Source organism: Scyliorhinus torazame, chromosome 17, assembly GCF_047496885.1.
Source record: "Scyliorhinus torazame isolate Kashiwa2021f chromosome 17, sScyTor2.1, whole genome shotgun sequence".
Taxonomy (NCBI): domain Eukaryota; kingdom Metazoa; phylum Chordata; class Chondrichthyes; order Carcharhiniformes; family Scyliorhinidae; genus Scyliorhinus; species Scyliorhinus torazame.
Genome location: NC_092723.1, coordinates 11,346,549 through 11,363,320, shown reverse-complemented (window position 1 = coordinate 11,363,320; position 16,772 = coordinate 11,346,549). Strand labels below are relative to the sequence as shown.

Below are 16,772 nucleotides of genomic sequence, written 5' to 3'. Positions count from 1 at the left end.
GTGATATGTTAAGTTGCACAAAGATTTACAAAACAAAGAAAAGTACAGCCTAAAACAGGCCCTCCAAGCCTGCGAGGACCATGCTGCCCGTGTAACCTAAAACCTTCTACACTTCCAGGGTCCGTCACCCTCTATTCCCATCCTATTCATATATTTGTCATGACGCCCCTTAGATGTCAATATTGTACCTGCTCCCACCACCTCCTCCGGCAGCGAGTTCCAGGCACTCACCACCCTCTGTGTAAAAAAAACTTCCCTCGCACATCTCCTCTAAACTTTGCCCATGCACCTTAAACCTATGTTCCCTAGTAATTGACTGTTCCACCCTTGGAAAAAGCTTGTGACTATCCACCCTGTCCATGCCCCTCATAATTTTAATTTTGTAGACATCTATCAGGTCACCCCTCAACCTCTGTCGTTCCAGTGAGAACAAATGGAATTTATCCAGCCTCTCCTCATAGCTAATGCCCTCCATACCAGGCATCATCCTGGTAAACCTTTTCTGCATCCTCTCCAAAGCCTCCACATCCTTCTGATATAATGTGGAGATGCCGGCGTTGGACTGGGGTGAGCACAGTACGAAGTCTTATAACACCAGGTTAAAGTCCAACAGGTTTGTTTCGATCTCACTAGCTTTCGGAGCGCTGCTCCTTCCTCACCTGAGGAAGGAGCAGCGCTCCGAAAGCTAGTGACATCGATACAAACCTGTTGGACTTTAACCTGGTGTTGTAAGACTTCGTACTATCCTTCTGATAGTGTGGCGACCAGAATTGGACACGATCTTCCGGTGGGAGAAACGGGAATGAAGCGTCTGTTTTTAAGTTATTGTACCATCTTCACATCATTTTACATTCTTCATAGAAGCATGGGCACCAACTTTTATTCAAACACGGGTCATAAAGAATTTGCATGTTGTATTAAAACACGAGTTTTCTTCCAAATACATAAACATAACCTTTTTTGCTCCCTGAAGGTGGTGAACCTTGCTGGAACCCAGGATAGGAGTGGCCCTCTGACATTTCAAAGTGGTTATTCCTCAGGAATAAACCTCAACTATGAAGTGCGGGTACACACAGTGCTCTGGGACAGTAGCTCCAAAATAGATTTCTGATGAGAAGTGGGAACCCTGGTCATTAAAAAAAAAATTAGTAGCCAATTATTTTTTATTTTCCAATAAGGGGCAATTTAGCATGGCCAATCCACCTAACCAGCACATCTTTGGGCTGTGGGGGTGAAACCCAAACAGACACGGGGAGAATGTGCAAACTCCACACGAACAGTGACCCAGGGCCGGCTTCGAACCTGGGTCCTCAGCGCCGCAGTCCCAGTGCTAACCACTGCGCCACATGCCACCCTTACCCTGGTCATTTTATCCATTCGCTGAACAAGAACTCGGAGACCAGCTAACTCAGTAACAGGAATAGAACCTGTAACATTTCTGTCGGTATGCTTTAGATGCTCAGACTTAATCCATAATGACTTTTAAAAAGCGAGGTGGAATAAGGAACTTTAATTGTTGAAGCAGGTGTCTTTAGCTTCCACCCACACTGAAGCTCAACATAATTAAGAAGTTAAAGACAATTGACCTAAGGAATTCTACATGTTCTGTTTTCTGCCCACCATTCACACAAAGTTTTATTTTTTTGTTAATTTCCTTTCACAGTTGTACAAAGTGTCTGATTAATTTTCTTGTGAAAACATTCCAACTAATAGGTGGCTAGTTGCACAGAAATAAGAGTTTAATACTCCACATGTTGCAAATTGCCACCTGTTTTTGGTAGTGGGATGAATAGTCTCCGTATCCTGGACAATCGAGCCTTCACTGGCCCTTAAAAAGCTTTTTTTTTTTAAAAAAAGGATGCAGTCTACCTATTCCATGGCTGCCTCCAGTACATCCTAATCCTGATATAACCCTATTATTATACAAAATTACCCAATGGAAACCTATTGTCAATGTTAAGTCTTAAAAATTATGTAGACAAAATATACAACTGCACCAATATATAAATGTGTAAAGTTCTGCATTAAAAAAAAGTAATGACATCTTTACCTAGTTATTTGACAAAAAAGTAAGCATATGAAATATTTGCATGCAGTGGTGCAAAATCTTGCAGTGTTGTTACGCTGAAAACAACACGTTGCTGTTTGATTGTTCTGGTAAGGTAGCTTTAACTTTAGTACTGTAACGTTAGTGTGAAAAATATTTTATTTTGATGAAAAAATATTTCAGATCAGGGAATATGGGCAGTTGATAAAAGCCCAAAATAAATCACTGATGTTTTCTGGGAACTTCAGAACCATCAAACTCCCAACATATCTGGCCCTGGGAACTAGACTTTTACTTATCAATGTTGATGTCTCATTAAAATTGTTCTCTGCAAAACACAGGAGCCCATGCTTATCACTGTTGCTGAGCTTGGTAATGCAAAATTGTAAAATCAGAAATTTCGTGCTCAAGGAGAATCTATCAAAATGCAAATCAGAAAGACATCTATAGTTTAGAATGCTAGAAAAAAAATTATAAAAACTACACCAGCTTTTTTGACACACAGAAATAAACTTCCTAGAAGTTAAGACTATGAGAATAACAAGGTGGCATAGCGGTAATGTCACTGGACTAGTAACCAGTGCTCGAGGGACATGCATTAAAATCCCACCACAACAGCTGCTGGAATTCAAATTCAATTGAATAATAAATCTGAAATTGAAAGCGATTCCCTAAAATCTCAAACACTGAATCACTAATGCCCCTTTAGTGAACAAAATTGTCCTTCCTTACCTGGTCTGGCCTACACGTGACTCCAGATCCACAGCAATGTGGTTGATTCTTAAATATCCTCTGAAGTAGCCACGTGAACCAGAGTTTAAAGCTGCTGGCCTTACCAGCAACACCCATATCGCATAAAATAATAAACTTTGGAAATTGTGAAATAATAGCGAGTAAAGTGTTGAAAATGTATGTGTGGGGCGGGGAGGAGAAAAAGAAAGGAAACTGCATTTTACCTGCGGAAGACAGACAGAACTTGGGATAGGCGTTTTTACCTCATTTGTTCAACATCCAAATTCTAATCAGGGAGACACATCTTCCAAACCCCCAACATTCAAGAAGCTCAACACCATCCAGGACAAAACAGCCTGCTTGATTGCTCCTCTTTCCACAAACACTCAAACCCTCCACCACCGACAAACAGTGGCAGCCATATGTACCATCTACAAGATGCACTGCAGGAACTCACCAAGGTTCCTTAGGCAGCACCTTCCAAACCCACGACCACTACCATCTAGAAGGACACAGGCAGCAGATACCTGGGAACCCCACCACCTGGAGGTTCCCCCCCCCAAGTCACTCGCCATCCTGACTTGGAAATATATCGGCCGTTCCTTCACTGTCGCTGGGGCAAAATCCTGGAACTCCCTCCCTAACAGCACTGTGGATGTACCTACATCTGACTGACTGCAGCGGTTCAAGAAGGCAACTCACCACCACCTTCTGAAGGGCAAATAGGGATGGGCAATAAATGCTGGCTTAACTAGCGACACCCACATCCCGTAAATTAATTTTTAAAAATGCATGTCACTCCTGCAGTTTGGAAGCCTGTCTGTACAGTTTTGGGGGAACTTTGCCCATTTCACCCATCCTAGTGCTGGCTAAGAGGCCTTCTGGAGCCCCACTAGAGGGTGAGGAGGACAAAGTAGAGATTGTTTACCGTCTGAATTCCCTCTTCCTAAATATCGCTCTCCTCTTTCAAAACACTTATCCCTCAGTCAACATCACAAAATATGATTAGCTGGCTGCTGAAATGAAAAAAATGAAATGAAAATCAATTGTCACAAGCAGGCTTCAAATGAAGTTACTGTGAAAAGCCCCTAGTCGTCACATTCCGGCGCCTGTTCAGGGAAGCTGGTGCGGGAATTGAACCCGCGCTGCTGGCCTGCCATGGTCTGCTTTAAAAGCCAGCTATTTAGCCCTATGCTAAACCAGCCCCTAGTAACAGGCTGCTGTTACATTGCTGTTTGTGGGAGTTTGCACCCAAGTTTCCTCCAACCGTCGTTGGCTGTAGAGACTTTGGGACATCCGGTGGTTGTGAAAGGTGCTCTTGTAAATACAATATTTTTAGTGCACTAAATGCAAGTCTAAATCATGCTCATGTCCTGGGCGGGGGCTTTTACCTTTATTATTGTCAGAGGCAAGAATTCAACCAGCAAGTCAAGCTGACATTTTAGATGAATCATCTATGATATGGGACTGGTCTGCCTATAATGGCTGTCTTTTTTATACACAAGAATGATTCTTTCCTACTTCTATTGCTGCCCAGATGACACCAATAGACCACAGGGAGAAAATGGGAAAAATAAATAATTATGTGCTACATAAAAATAATGATAGTCTGTGCTTAATCTTGCCATTGAGTCATGCACAAGGAAGCATCAGGAATGACCGAGTGGTTGTTGTTCAAGTTTACAATATGACAGCGATACAGTGTGCAGCAAAATGAAAATATCACTAATTGCACCAAACTGTGGTCAATTGAATTTAACAAGAAAAAACAAAAAAGTGAATTTGACTAAACATCCGACAATCAAAAGAGAATAAAAATCACATATTTCTCAAAAAAGATCATGTAGAGCAGTGAGTGCCTTGGAGTGAGAAGCTCCACTTTCCAGTTGCAATTAAGGACATGACCAAGGAAGGTGTATTCATAAAATGGTCAAGCAAGTTCAGTGTCAACTTGTAAGTCCTTCCAACATACGCCAACGGCAGACGGCAAGAGCAGGAAATATTCTAGGTCAGCCATGTGACGGAAAGAAATTTGAACCTCTACCATCACTACCCGAGCTCCAGGCTACAACATGCCTGAAACTCCTTGAGGACCACATGGCTGAGTTGGCTGGACAGCCGATGTGACTCAGGTTGGTGCCAACAGCATGGGGTTCGATCTCCGTTCTGGCTGGGATCATCATAGAATTTACAGTGCAGAAGGAGGCCATTCGGCCCATCGAGTCTGCACCGGCTCTTGGAAAGAGAACCCCACCCAAGGTCAACACCTCCACCCTATCCCCATAACCCCACCCAACAATAAGGGCAATTTATCATTGCCAATCCACCTAACCTGCACATCTTTGGATTGTGGGAGGAAACTGGAGCACCCGGAGGAAACCCACGCACACACGGGGAGGATGTGCAGACTCCGCACAGACAGTGACCCAAGCCGGAATCGAACCTGGGACCCTGGAGCTGTGAAGCAATTGTGCTATCCACAATGCTACCGTGCTGCCCAAATTCTATTGACTATTAGTCTCCAAGGAGACCTGTCTTCTTGCTCGACCTGTGGTAGAGGTCGCGGCACCGTGGGTTGGACCTGATATTAGGAAGAGAACTCAAGTAGAAGATGTCCCCCAGATGTCAGGATGTTGTTTCAGAAACATTGTAAAGTGATGGAACACATCCAAAAACTTTTATTGTAGTTTTTTTTAAAATCCATATTTCATGGGATGTGGGTTTCACTGGCTAGGCCAGCATTTGTTGCCCATCCCTAATTATCCTTGAGAAGGTGACCATGAGCTGCCTTCTTGAACTGCTGCAGTCAATGTGGTGTAGGTACGCCTACTGTGCTGTTAGGAAGGGAGTTCCAGGATTTCGACCCAACGAGAGTGAAGGAACGACGATATATTTCAAAGTCAGGATGGCGAGTGACTTGGAGAGGAACCTCCAGGTGGTGGTGTTCCCATGTATCTGCTGCCCTTATCCTTTTAGATGGTATAGTGTGTTTGGAAGGTGCTGCCTAAGGAGCCTTGGTGAGTTCCTCACAGGTGAGTTTACCTCATCAATAACATTCTCCAAGAAGAACCCACACTAGGATATAGTGTAGCCTTTACCTGATCAACTACAGTTCACATAAGGGCAGCACGGTAGCATTGTGGATAGCACAATTGCTTCACAGCTCCAGGGTCCCAGGTTCGATTCCGGATTGGGTCACTGCCTGTGCGGAGTCTGCACATCCTCCCCGTGTGCGTGTGGGTTTCCTCTGGGTGCTCCGGTTTCCTCCCACAGTCCAAAAATGTGCAGGTTAGGTGGATTGGCCATGATAAATTGCCCTTAGTGTCCAAAATTGCCCTTAATGTTGGGTAGGGTTACTGGGTTATGGGGATAGGGTGGAGGTGTTGACCTTGGGTGGGGTGCTCTTTCCAAGAGCCGGTGCAGACTCGATGGGCCGAATGGCCTCCTTCTGCACTGTAAATTCTATGACATAAAAGTTTAGTCACCAATCAATCAAGCACAATATTTCCACATTAGTCTCTGCTAACTGAGGTACTGATGGTGCAATGCTGTTCTACAGTTGTTATGATCCCATACAGACCAAAAGGTATCTGAATTTCTAATGACTGACTGGAAGGATCATCTGGCAGGATTTCAAGTTTTTCTAATAATAATAATAATAATCTTTATTAGTGCCACAAATAGGCTTACATAATAATAATAGCTTATTGTCACAAGTAGGCTTCAATGAAGTTACTGTGAAAAGCACCTAGTCGCCACATTCCGGCGCCTGTTCAGGGAGGCCGGTACGGGAATTGAACCTGCGCTGCTGGCATTGTTCTGCATTGCAAGCCAGCTATTTAGCCCACTGTGCTAAACCAGCCCCTATTAACACTGCAATGAAGTTACTGTGAAAATAACAAACAATAAAGAAAAGCAACATTGGCTAAACACTGGGAAATCTATCCACCAAGCTACAGAAAGGTTTCCTTATTTTACTCTGTCCCTTAAGTGATATTCTCCAGGAACCAATCCAAAGCTATGCTTCACTCCCAATAGCTTGGTTGGACAACCTATGATCTCCAAAATGATTTTCATAGTGAGTTACCCCCGTAAATTCCACTCTCTCGTCAAAGCTTGGAAAATCTTTCATTTCAATCCTTAAGAACTTGGTTCCATCCAAACACATGCTCCCACCCACGTTTTGCATGGTGAAGAAGAGAGACTGGCTGCACCTCTGTGCTCTCTCTCTCTCAAATCCATGCAAACTGACCTGTGAAGTTCAGGGATATCTAAAGAAACCTGTAAGCCAAGGGTAAATTGTAGACACTTCCCCTTGTAAAGTGCATCTTCATAGCAACCTGAATCACCTGGATCTTGTATCCAAGTAGAAATGCTCATCAGCTATACTCTATACACCTCTTCACTCCCCCCCACCCCCCCCCCCCCCCCAAACCGCCCAGACTCCATTCTATTTTGTAATTAAAATAGACTGTTTAAAGTATCACCATTTATACAACTTTAAAACTTTCCAAGAAACTTGGAGATGAATAGTCTATCCACTGTCAGCACAGCTGCTCTGGTAATTGTTTGCAGGCTTGGCCATCTCACACCTTCTTTCTCATAAGACAATCAAACTTTTACTTTTAACAACCAAGTCATCCAACCTTTTTTCAGTAGAATAATAGTTCGCACTATGGATTCACAACGCCAGGGTCCCAGGTTCAATTCCCGGCTTGGGTCACTGTCTGTGCAGAGTCTGCACATTCTCCCCGTGTCTGCGTGGGTTTCCTCCGGGTGCACCGGTTTCCTCCCACAAGTCCCGAAAGACGTGCCATTAGGTAATTTGGACATTCTGAATTTTCCTTCGGTGTACCACTCGGAATGTGACGACTAGGGGCTTTTCACAGTAACTTCATTGCAGTGTTAATGTAAGTCTACTTGTGACAATAAAAATTATCAATTCGGAACAGGTCGAATGACTGCCTTCGTTCCTCCATTTTACCCTAAATTAAAAGAGTCAGTCCCAAAACATAACAATCTTATGAACTTCATATTTGTAACAAGTTAAGTATGGAAACCAGTTAATCGTTTTTTTAATATAAATTTAGAGTATCCAATTCATTTTTCCAATTAAGGGGCAATTTAGCGTGGCCAAATCACCTACCCTGCACATCTTTGGGTTGTGGGGGTGAAACCTACGCAAACACAGGGAGAATGTGCAAACTCCACACGGAGAGTGACCTAGAGCCGGGATCGGACCTGGGACCTCGGCGCCGTGAGGCAGCAGTGCTGCCCCGGAAACCAGTTAATCTTGTGTGGTATTGTTCACAGAATTATTTAAAATTAAATTCCTGAACTTAGCCAATTCTCTGAATGTTTTTTAAAATTATATTTATCTGATCAGGCTACTTTTAACCTGCGTGATACACAATACATTCCAAGTACTAAAACCTAAATCAACTAGTTTGTGTAACTAACTGTAGAAGTTACATTGCAAACACCCATCCCCAACATCTCCGTTAGCAGAGATTAATGTGAAATTATGATTGATTGATTGCACATGCATCCATCACGGTGACCAGACAAATGGCAAGTGACCTGTTGCCAGTTCTCTACCAATGCTGTTATCGAATGCAAAACATAGGAGCAGTAATATGGAGTGCCATGACATTGGCTCATGTCCACAATCTTACACCTGCTAAGATTGGCCATTCCACAAGCCTTCTGTTGTTCCTGGCGCGCAGATTTCAAACCATCAAGATGAATATTCTGCCGAGGTTTCTATTTTTGTTCCCATGCCGTTCTACGTTTCTCGCAAAATCGTTCTTTGCTAGGGTGAACAAGTTAGTGAATTCCTTTATATGGGCAGGTACTACTTGTACCAAAAGATAAAATGTTTAGCAGTGATGATACTGATTTCCTTTGAGTATTTGGCACGACTTTCAGAAGTTAGAACAGGAGGTCCTTGGGTGTGTCACAATTTCCAAAGATCGTGACAGTTTTTGCGAGGAGTGCAATAGATTGAAAACCACTCCTCTTAACGAAAAGAAAGCAAACATTTTGTGGAGTTGCTCATGCAAGGAATTGAAAACTTTTTGGCGTCAACCTGAGATTATTAACGGTGTAACGCACTGATTTTCAATTGGCCATAAATGATTATTTTAAAAAATATTTTATTAAAGATTTCATATCAAACAAACACTACCTAAACTAAAAAATAATTACGAAAATTATTCAAACATGGTATGATTGTCGCGTTAACAACACAAGATATGACTTCCGCTTGTGACCATGGAGTGATTGGTCACATAAAGGGCTGTTCCTGTTCAAAGTCACAGAAAAGAGCTGTTTTTACCCAGATCCGCGTGGAATTTTGATGAAAAGGCGTAGGTGAATGTTAGAGTAGTCCCTGGAATGGTATGTCTTCTGATCACCGGACCCAGCAGAAAACATTGAGAGGTTTGGCTGAAAAGTTGAAACAGTCTTGTGCTGAATTCAGACAGTCTCTTCCAGCATGCAGGCGGGGGAGGGCAAGCTGTAAGGCCCCAGATACAGGAACTGATGACTTTTATCAAGGAGGAATTCCATAAACAGAGGAAAGAAATGCATGAGGATCATGCAAAGGCCATTGCAGAAGCTGTGGCACCCCGAAGAGTACTTTGGAGCGGATGGAGAGGTGTTTGGAGGTGCAAGGGTTACAGATTCTGGAGACTGAAGGAGTGATCTCGGACCATGGCGATCGTGTGGTGGCTCTGGAGATGGAGGTGGGGCTCCTAGGAGACCTTTGTAAATCGCCGAGGGCAAAGGTTTAGGAGCAGGAGAATACCTCGAGAAGACAGAACCTGCGAATAATGGGCCTGCCTGAAGTAGTGGAAGGTGTGAGTGCCACGTGGTATGTCTCGAGGATGCTGGCGAGACTGGTGGCAGAAGGGGTGCTAGATAAGGCACCTGAAGTGGACCGAGCGCATAGTTCTCTGAGGCAAAAGCCTAGAGCTGGGGAGCTGCTGCGGGCGGTGACCGTGAGACTCCATAAATTTGTGGAGAAAGGGCAGCACGGTAGCACAAGTGGATAGCACAAGTGGATAGCACTGTGGCTTCACAGCGCCAGGGTCTCAAGTTCAATTCCCCGCTGGGTCACTGTCTGTGCGGAGTCTGCACGTTCTCCCTGTGTATGCGTGGGTTTCCTCCGGGTGCTCCGGTTTCCTCCCACAGTCCAAAGACATGCAGGTTAGGTGGATTGGCCATGCTAAATTGCCCTGAGTGACCAAAAGGATTAGGAGGGGTTATTGGGTTACGGGGATAGAGTGAAAGTGAGCTTAAGTGGGTCAGTGCAGACTCGATGGGCCGAATGGTCTCCTTCTGCACTGTATGTTCTATGTTTCTACGGTGGGCCAGGGACAAGCGTAGCTGTGACTGGGAGGGTAATAACGTCGGGATTTATCAGGACATCGGAGCAGAGTTGGCAAAACGGGGGGCAGGTTTCAACAAGGCCAAGGCGGTGATGTGCCAGCAGCAGATTGGGGTGCTCTACCCGGCGAAATTATGGGTGACGTTCGGAGGCCGGGAGTATTATTTCGACACCCCAGAAGCGGCCGAAGACTGGGGGAGAACGGAGTGGACAATGCTTGGGAACCGGGTTGCTGGCACTATGTAATGGGCGGGAGCATGTTTGAAGTGGGTGTAGGGGTTGGGGGATTTTCGCCTTTTTTTGTGTGGGGGGGGGGGGGGGGGAGAGATTTCTATTCAATGTTGAGATTGGAAGGAGTTGTAGGGGTGAAAAGTTTATGTGGGGATGGATGTTTTATGGAATTGTTTGTGTTTAACATCTGTTTGTTTGCTTTTGGAGATGCCTACCTGGAGTTCAGAAGTCCTTGTTTGGGTGGGGGAGGGTAAGGCCAGCAGGAGGACGTCTTCTTTGAGCTGAGGACTTTGGGGGGGGGGGGGGGGGGGGGGGGGGGAGCGCGAGGAGGAGGGCATTAGGATGTGCCTTTGGGCAGGGGCTGCCGCGCTAGCAGGTTATGCTGGTGAACGGAAGTGAGGTGGTGGGGGAGAAGGCCAAGAGGGGTGGCCGGGGGGAGGGGGGAAAGCAGAAGGGGGGGGTGGTTTCTGTGACGCGGCAGGGGGTGAGAGATGACATGGTCAAGGGCGAAGAAAGGAGCCATCTGGGATGGGCTAGGTAGAGAGTGGAATTAAAGGGGCAGGAGTTAAGTGGGGAAGATGACGGACGGTATAGGGGATTGGAGGCGCAAGCCTCCGGTAAGGTTGGTAACGTGGAATGTCCGGGGACTGAATGGGCCGGTTAAAAGGTCACGGGTGTTCGCGCACCTCAGGAGTTTGAAAGCGGGGGTTGTCTTTTTGCTGGAGACACACCTCCGTGTGAAGGACCAGGTTAGGTTAAAGAAGGGGTGGGTCGGGCAGGTTTTTCACTTGTGGTTTGATTTGAAATTGAGGGGTGTGGCAATTTTAATGAGCAAAAAAATGGGATTCGTGAGTGCGAAGGAGGTGAGGGATCCAGGTGGGAGATATGTGATTGTGAGTGGGGTATTGGAAGGGGCACCGGTAGTGTTGGTAAATGCGCATGCCCCAAATTGGGAAGATGTGGGTTTTATGAGGGGGTTGATGGCAGCAATCCTGGATTTGGCCACGAACCAGTTGATCATCGGAGGAGATTTTAACTGTGTCCTGGAGCTAAGGGTGGATAGATCGAGCCCTAGGTCGCTGGGTAGGGTACGAATGGCAAGGGAGCTGGGGGGGGGGGGGGGGGGGTTTATGGAGAGGATGGGTATGGTGGATCCATGGCACTTTCAGAACCCAGGGGGAAGGGAGTATTCCTTCTTTTCACACGTACATAAGGTGTATTCGAGGATTGATTACTTTGTAGTGAGTTGGGAGATTTTGGTTGGGGTGGAGGGGGCAGAGTATGCGGGGATAGTTATCTCGGACCATGCACCCCACTGGCTGGATATTTGGTTCAGTACGGGACGAGAGCAGAGGCTGGGGTGGAGGTTTGACTCGAGGTTGTTGGCTGATGGAAGTTTTTGTGATGAGGTGCGGTTGGCGATTAGGGACTATGTGGAGTTCAATCAGAATGGGGAGGTGTCGGCGGCCATTTATTGGGTAGCACTGAAAGCAGTGGTCCAGGGAGAAATTCTCTCATTTACGGTTCGTGCGAATAAGGAAAGGAGGGCGGAACATGACCGTCTAGTGAGCGAGATAGTGGAGGTGGACAAGGAATATTCGAGGGTGCCCACCGTGGAGGGATTGGCGACGAGGAAAAAGTTGCAGGGGCAATTTGCCAGCCTGACAACAGGGAGGGCGATAGGGCAACTGCTTCGGGCAAGAGGGGTGCAATACGAGTATGGGGAGAAGGCGAGCTGCATGCTGGCGAACCAGCTGCGGAGGCAGGCTGCGTCCAGGGAAATATTGAAGATCCGGACTGGGGCAGGGGATGTGGTGTCAGAGCCAGGGAAGATAAATGAGGCATTTAGAGAGTATTACCAGGGACTTTATGAGGCAGACCCAGGAGGAGAGGAGGGGGACATAGGGTGGTTTCTGGATGAGCTGGAATATCCCCAGGTGGAGGAAGCAAAGAGGCAGGTGTTGGAGGAGCCCCTGGGGCTGAGGGAGGTGCTGGATAGTATCAGGGGTATGAAGTCGGGGAAGGCCCCTGGGCCGGATGGGTACTCGGCAGAATTTTATAAGGAATTTGCGGCGGACCTGGCGCCACATCTGTTGGGGGCGTTTAATGAAGCGCTGGAGAAGGGGGAGTTGCCGGAGACGATGAAGCAGGCAGTAATCACACTAATCCCCCAAAAAGGGAAAGATCCGGTGGAATGTGGGTCGTATAGACCCAAATCACTATTGAACACGGATGTGAAAGTATTGGCTAAGTTGTTAGCAGGGAGGATGGAGGATTGTGTCCTGGGGGTGGTTGCAGAAGATCAAACAGGCTTCGTGAAGGGCAGGCAGCTCGCGAGTAATATAAGACGGCTGTTGAATGTGGTGATGAATCCGTCGAGAGCTCTGGTACAGGAGTGGTGTCCATGGACGCGGAGAAAGCATTTGATTGGGTGGAGTGGCGGTACTTGTTCTAAGTTTTGGGAAGGTTTGGGTTTGGGCCGCGATTTGTGGCATGGGTGCGGTTGCTGTATGTGGCACCAAGAGCGAGGACGAATGATATGAGCTCACGAAGCTTTGACTTACACAGGGGTACGAGGCAGGGGTGCCCGCTGTCGCCACTGCTGTTTGCGCTGGCCATAGAGCCATTGGCGATGGCTCTCAGGGGGTCAGCAGGGTGGCAGGGGATAATGAGGGGACAGAGGGAGCATCGGGTGTCGCTCTATGCCGATGACCTCTTGCTGTATGTTTTGGAACCGTTGGAGAATATGGGAAGGATTATGGGCCTGTTGGGAGGTTTGGAGGGTTCTCGGGATACAAGCTGAATGTAGGGAAAAGCGAGGTATTCCCGGTGAATGAGCTGGCACAGCGGGCTAATTTAGGGGGGGAATCCATTTACGGTAGCGAGGGATAGGTTTAGGTACTTGGGGATTCAGGTAGCGAGGGAATGGACGGGGCTCCATAAGTGAAACTTAACGAAGCTGGTGGAGGAGGCCAGGGAGGATCTTAAGAGGTGGGATACACTGCACATAACGTTGGCGGGGAGGGTCCAAGTGGTGAAAATGAATATTCTGCCGAGGTTCTTGTTTATCTTTCAGGCTCTCCCGATCTTTATATCAAAGGCCTTTCTTCAGAAAGTGGAAACAATCATCATTGACTTTGTATGGGCGGGGAAGGTGCCGAGGGTGGGGAGGACCCTGCTACAGAGGCAGAAGGGGGGGTTGGCGTTGCCAAACTTGCTTCATTATTATTGGGCGGCAAATGTGGACAAGGTGCGGCGGTGGTGGGAAGAAGGGGTAGAGTGGGTTAGGATGGAGGAGGAATCTTGTAAGGGGTCTAGTTTGAGGGCTGTGGTGACGGCAGCATTGCCAATGGCTCCGAGTAGGTATTCAGGGAGCCCAGTGGTGCAGTCCACGGTGAAGATATGGAATCAGCCGAGGAGGCATTTTAGGGTGGAAGGGATGTCGGTGCTAACGCCGCTGTGCGAGAATCATGGGTTTGATCCGGGGGGGGGTGGGTAGTGTATACAGGAGGTGGAGGGAAGTGGGGCTGGTCAAGGTGAGGGATTTGTATTTGGAGGAAGTGTTCGCCAGTCTGGAGGAGCTAAGGGAGAGGGTAGAGCTGCCGAAGTGTAGCGAGTTCAGGTATCTACAGGTTAGGGACTTTGCACGAAAGGTCTGGAAGGGGTCCCCTAGATTGCCGGGATAAACCCTGCTGGAGTGACTGCTGCTTCCGGATGTGGAAGGGGAGGGAAGAATTGGGGATATATATAAGTGGCTGGGGGAGCAGGGAAGCGAGCGGGTGGTGAAGATCAAGGAGAAATGGGAAGCAGAGTTGGGAATGGAGGTCAATTGGGGAGTATGGAGTGAGGCACTGCGAAGGGTAAACGGGACCTCCTCTTGTGCAAGAGTGAGCCTGATACAGTTTAAGGTGGTGCACAGGGTGCATATGACTCGGGTGAGAATGAATGGGCTCTTTCAGGGGGTAGCAGATGAGTGTGAGAGGTGTGGGCGGGGGCCAGCAAATCATGCGCACATGTTTTGGGGTTGTGAAAAATTGGGAAGATTCTGGGCAGGAGTGTTCACGGTCTTAGCCAGGACAGTGGAGGAGGGAGTGGACCCGGACCCTTTGGTGATGATATTTGGGGTTTCAGAGAAGCCGGAGCTCATGGAGAAGAGGAAGGCCGATGTCATGGCCTTCGCCTCTCTGATTGCACGGCGACGGATTTTGCTGTAGTGGCGGTCGGCATCGCCCCCCCGGGGGTAGCAGCATGGTTGGGTGACCTGTGTGACTTCCTGCAGTTAGAGAAGATAAAGTATGAGTCGAGGGGCTCAGCAGGGGAGTTTGAGAAAAGGTGGGGGATGTTTGTGACCGTGTTTGAGGAGCTGTTCGTCACGGGGGGGGGGGGGGGGGGGGGGGGGGGGTGAAAAAGGAGAAAAATCTGTACAAACTGTATAGTTGATTGTTGGGAAGAATGTGTCCCGGGGTGTTTATTTGCTGTAACGACTTTGATACAAGTTTGAATGAAATGCGTTAAAAATAAACCAACACAAGATATCCGAGATACAGAAAAACACAACAATGGCTGCAACCAAACCCTCCCTCTCCGCCCCCCCCAGTTGATGGTAATTAAGTCTTTGAAGTGTGAGATAAAAGGCTGCCACCTCAGGTAGAATCCCTCTACTGATCCCCTGACGGTGTACTTGACCTTTTCCAGGTACAAAATATCCAGAAGATCATCCAAGCAGGCCGAGGCACTCGGCGGAGCGGACGCTCTCCATCCCAGCAGAACTTGGGCCATCAGCGAGGGAAAGACGAGCGCATCTGCCTTCACCCCCATCCGTAGTGCCGGCGAGTCGAACACCCCGAAAATGGCCACCAGCGAACAAGTCTGCAGATCAATGTTAAGAACCGCTGACATGGTGTTAAAGAAGGAGACCCAAAAGCTCCCAACTTCAGACAAGACCAGAACACGTGGCTATGGTTGGTGGGCCCACGAGAACACCGCTCACACTTGTCCTCCACTCCATCAAAGAACCTACTCATCCTTCTTTTGGTTCGATGAGTTCGATGAACCACCTTGAGTTGGATGAGGCTGAGCCGTGCCGAGGATGAGGTGGGATTTACCCTACGAAGGACCTCACTCCACACATCCTCATGAAAGATGGGTCACAACTGCTCCTCCCATTTCGCGTTCACCCGATCAAGCGACGTAGATTCCAATGAGATGGTCCACTGATAGATATTTGAGAATCCCCCCCCAGTCTTTGCCAACCGTAAGATCTCATCCAACAGGGAAAGGCTGCGCCGCCGAGGGGAATGCGGGGCAAACTCCACAAACTAAGTTGCGCAATTGGAACAGTTGTGTCCCTGCTAGTTGGGATTTCGCCAAGAACTCCACCCAACTGGCAAACCAGCCATCTATGAACAGATTGGTAAAGAACTCTAACCCCTTCCCTGCCCAATCCTTAAAATCCAAATCCAAATCCAATGGCGCAAACAAATGGTTACCATTTACAGGAGTCAGTAATGACATGGCACTCAGTTTGTAATCTTGTCTGAGCTGCCTCCATATCTTCAAAGTGGAGACCACCACTAGGTTTAAGGTATATTTCGCTGGACAGAGTGGGAGTTGTGCCTTTACTAAGGCCTAGAGGCTCGACCTATTAGACGAGCTTGCCTCCATCTTCTCCCATATGGTATCTGATTCTCTCTATCACCCCAACACCGTCTCCATGTTGGCCACCCAGTAACACATCAAGAAACTGGGTAGTGTCAAGCCCCCTCCCCCCACCCCCACAACTGTCGACCCCTCTGGAGGTACACCCTGCAAATTCTTGGCTTCTTATGGCATCACTCATGGTGAATCACTGTTTAATAGGACAAGAGTGATGTGGTAGAATGGAACCCATGAATACATAATACAACGGATGGCAAGTTATAAACGCTGAATGGCACCATTACTAATATTCATTGGTAGAGTTGTTAGTGCTGAGGGCATGCACAGAAAATAAATAGGAGTGGGCTAAGTTAGGAATAAGAATAGGGTAGGAAGTAAAAAGGATGAATGACAAAGCTATTGTTGGAAAAAATAAATATGTTTGGAAGAGGTGCAGTTGGAAATAAAAATATTAGTTGGTTTGAAATAATGTGGGTAATACAAAAACATAATAATTAGCTAGTGAAAGAATTGACTATATCATGGGCAATGTAAGGGGAATACAGGTAAATAAAGTCAGTCTTGTAAACCTCTTATGCAAGAATAGAACTCTTTCCACTGCAGTTATCTGTATCCCATTACCAGTAATGTGCAACTGATGTTTAATCTATTCTTAAGTAAAGATTTTGGCTTTTATGGCCAGACACTTGAAATAGTTTTATCTGGTTACTAAGC

At 47.1% G+C, this 16,772-nt stretch overlaps 1 protein-coding gene across 2 annotated transcripts in view; it reads right to left on the bottom strand.

The window, feature by feature from the left end:
* LOC140393712 (AMP deaminase 2-like) overlaps positions 1-16,772 on the bottom strand; it is a 160,999-nt gene that overhangs the window by 96,676 nt on the left and 47,551 nt on the right. The window lies entirely within an intron of this gene.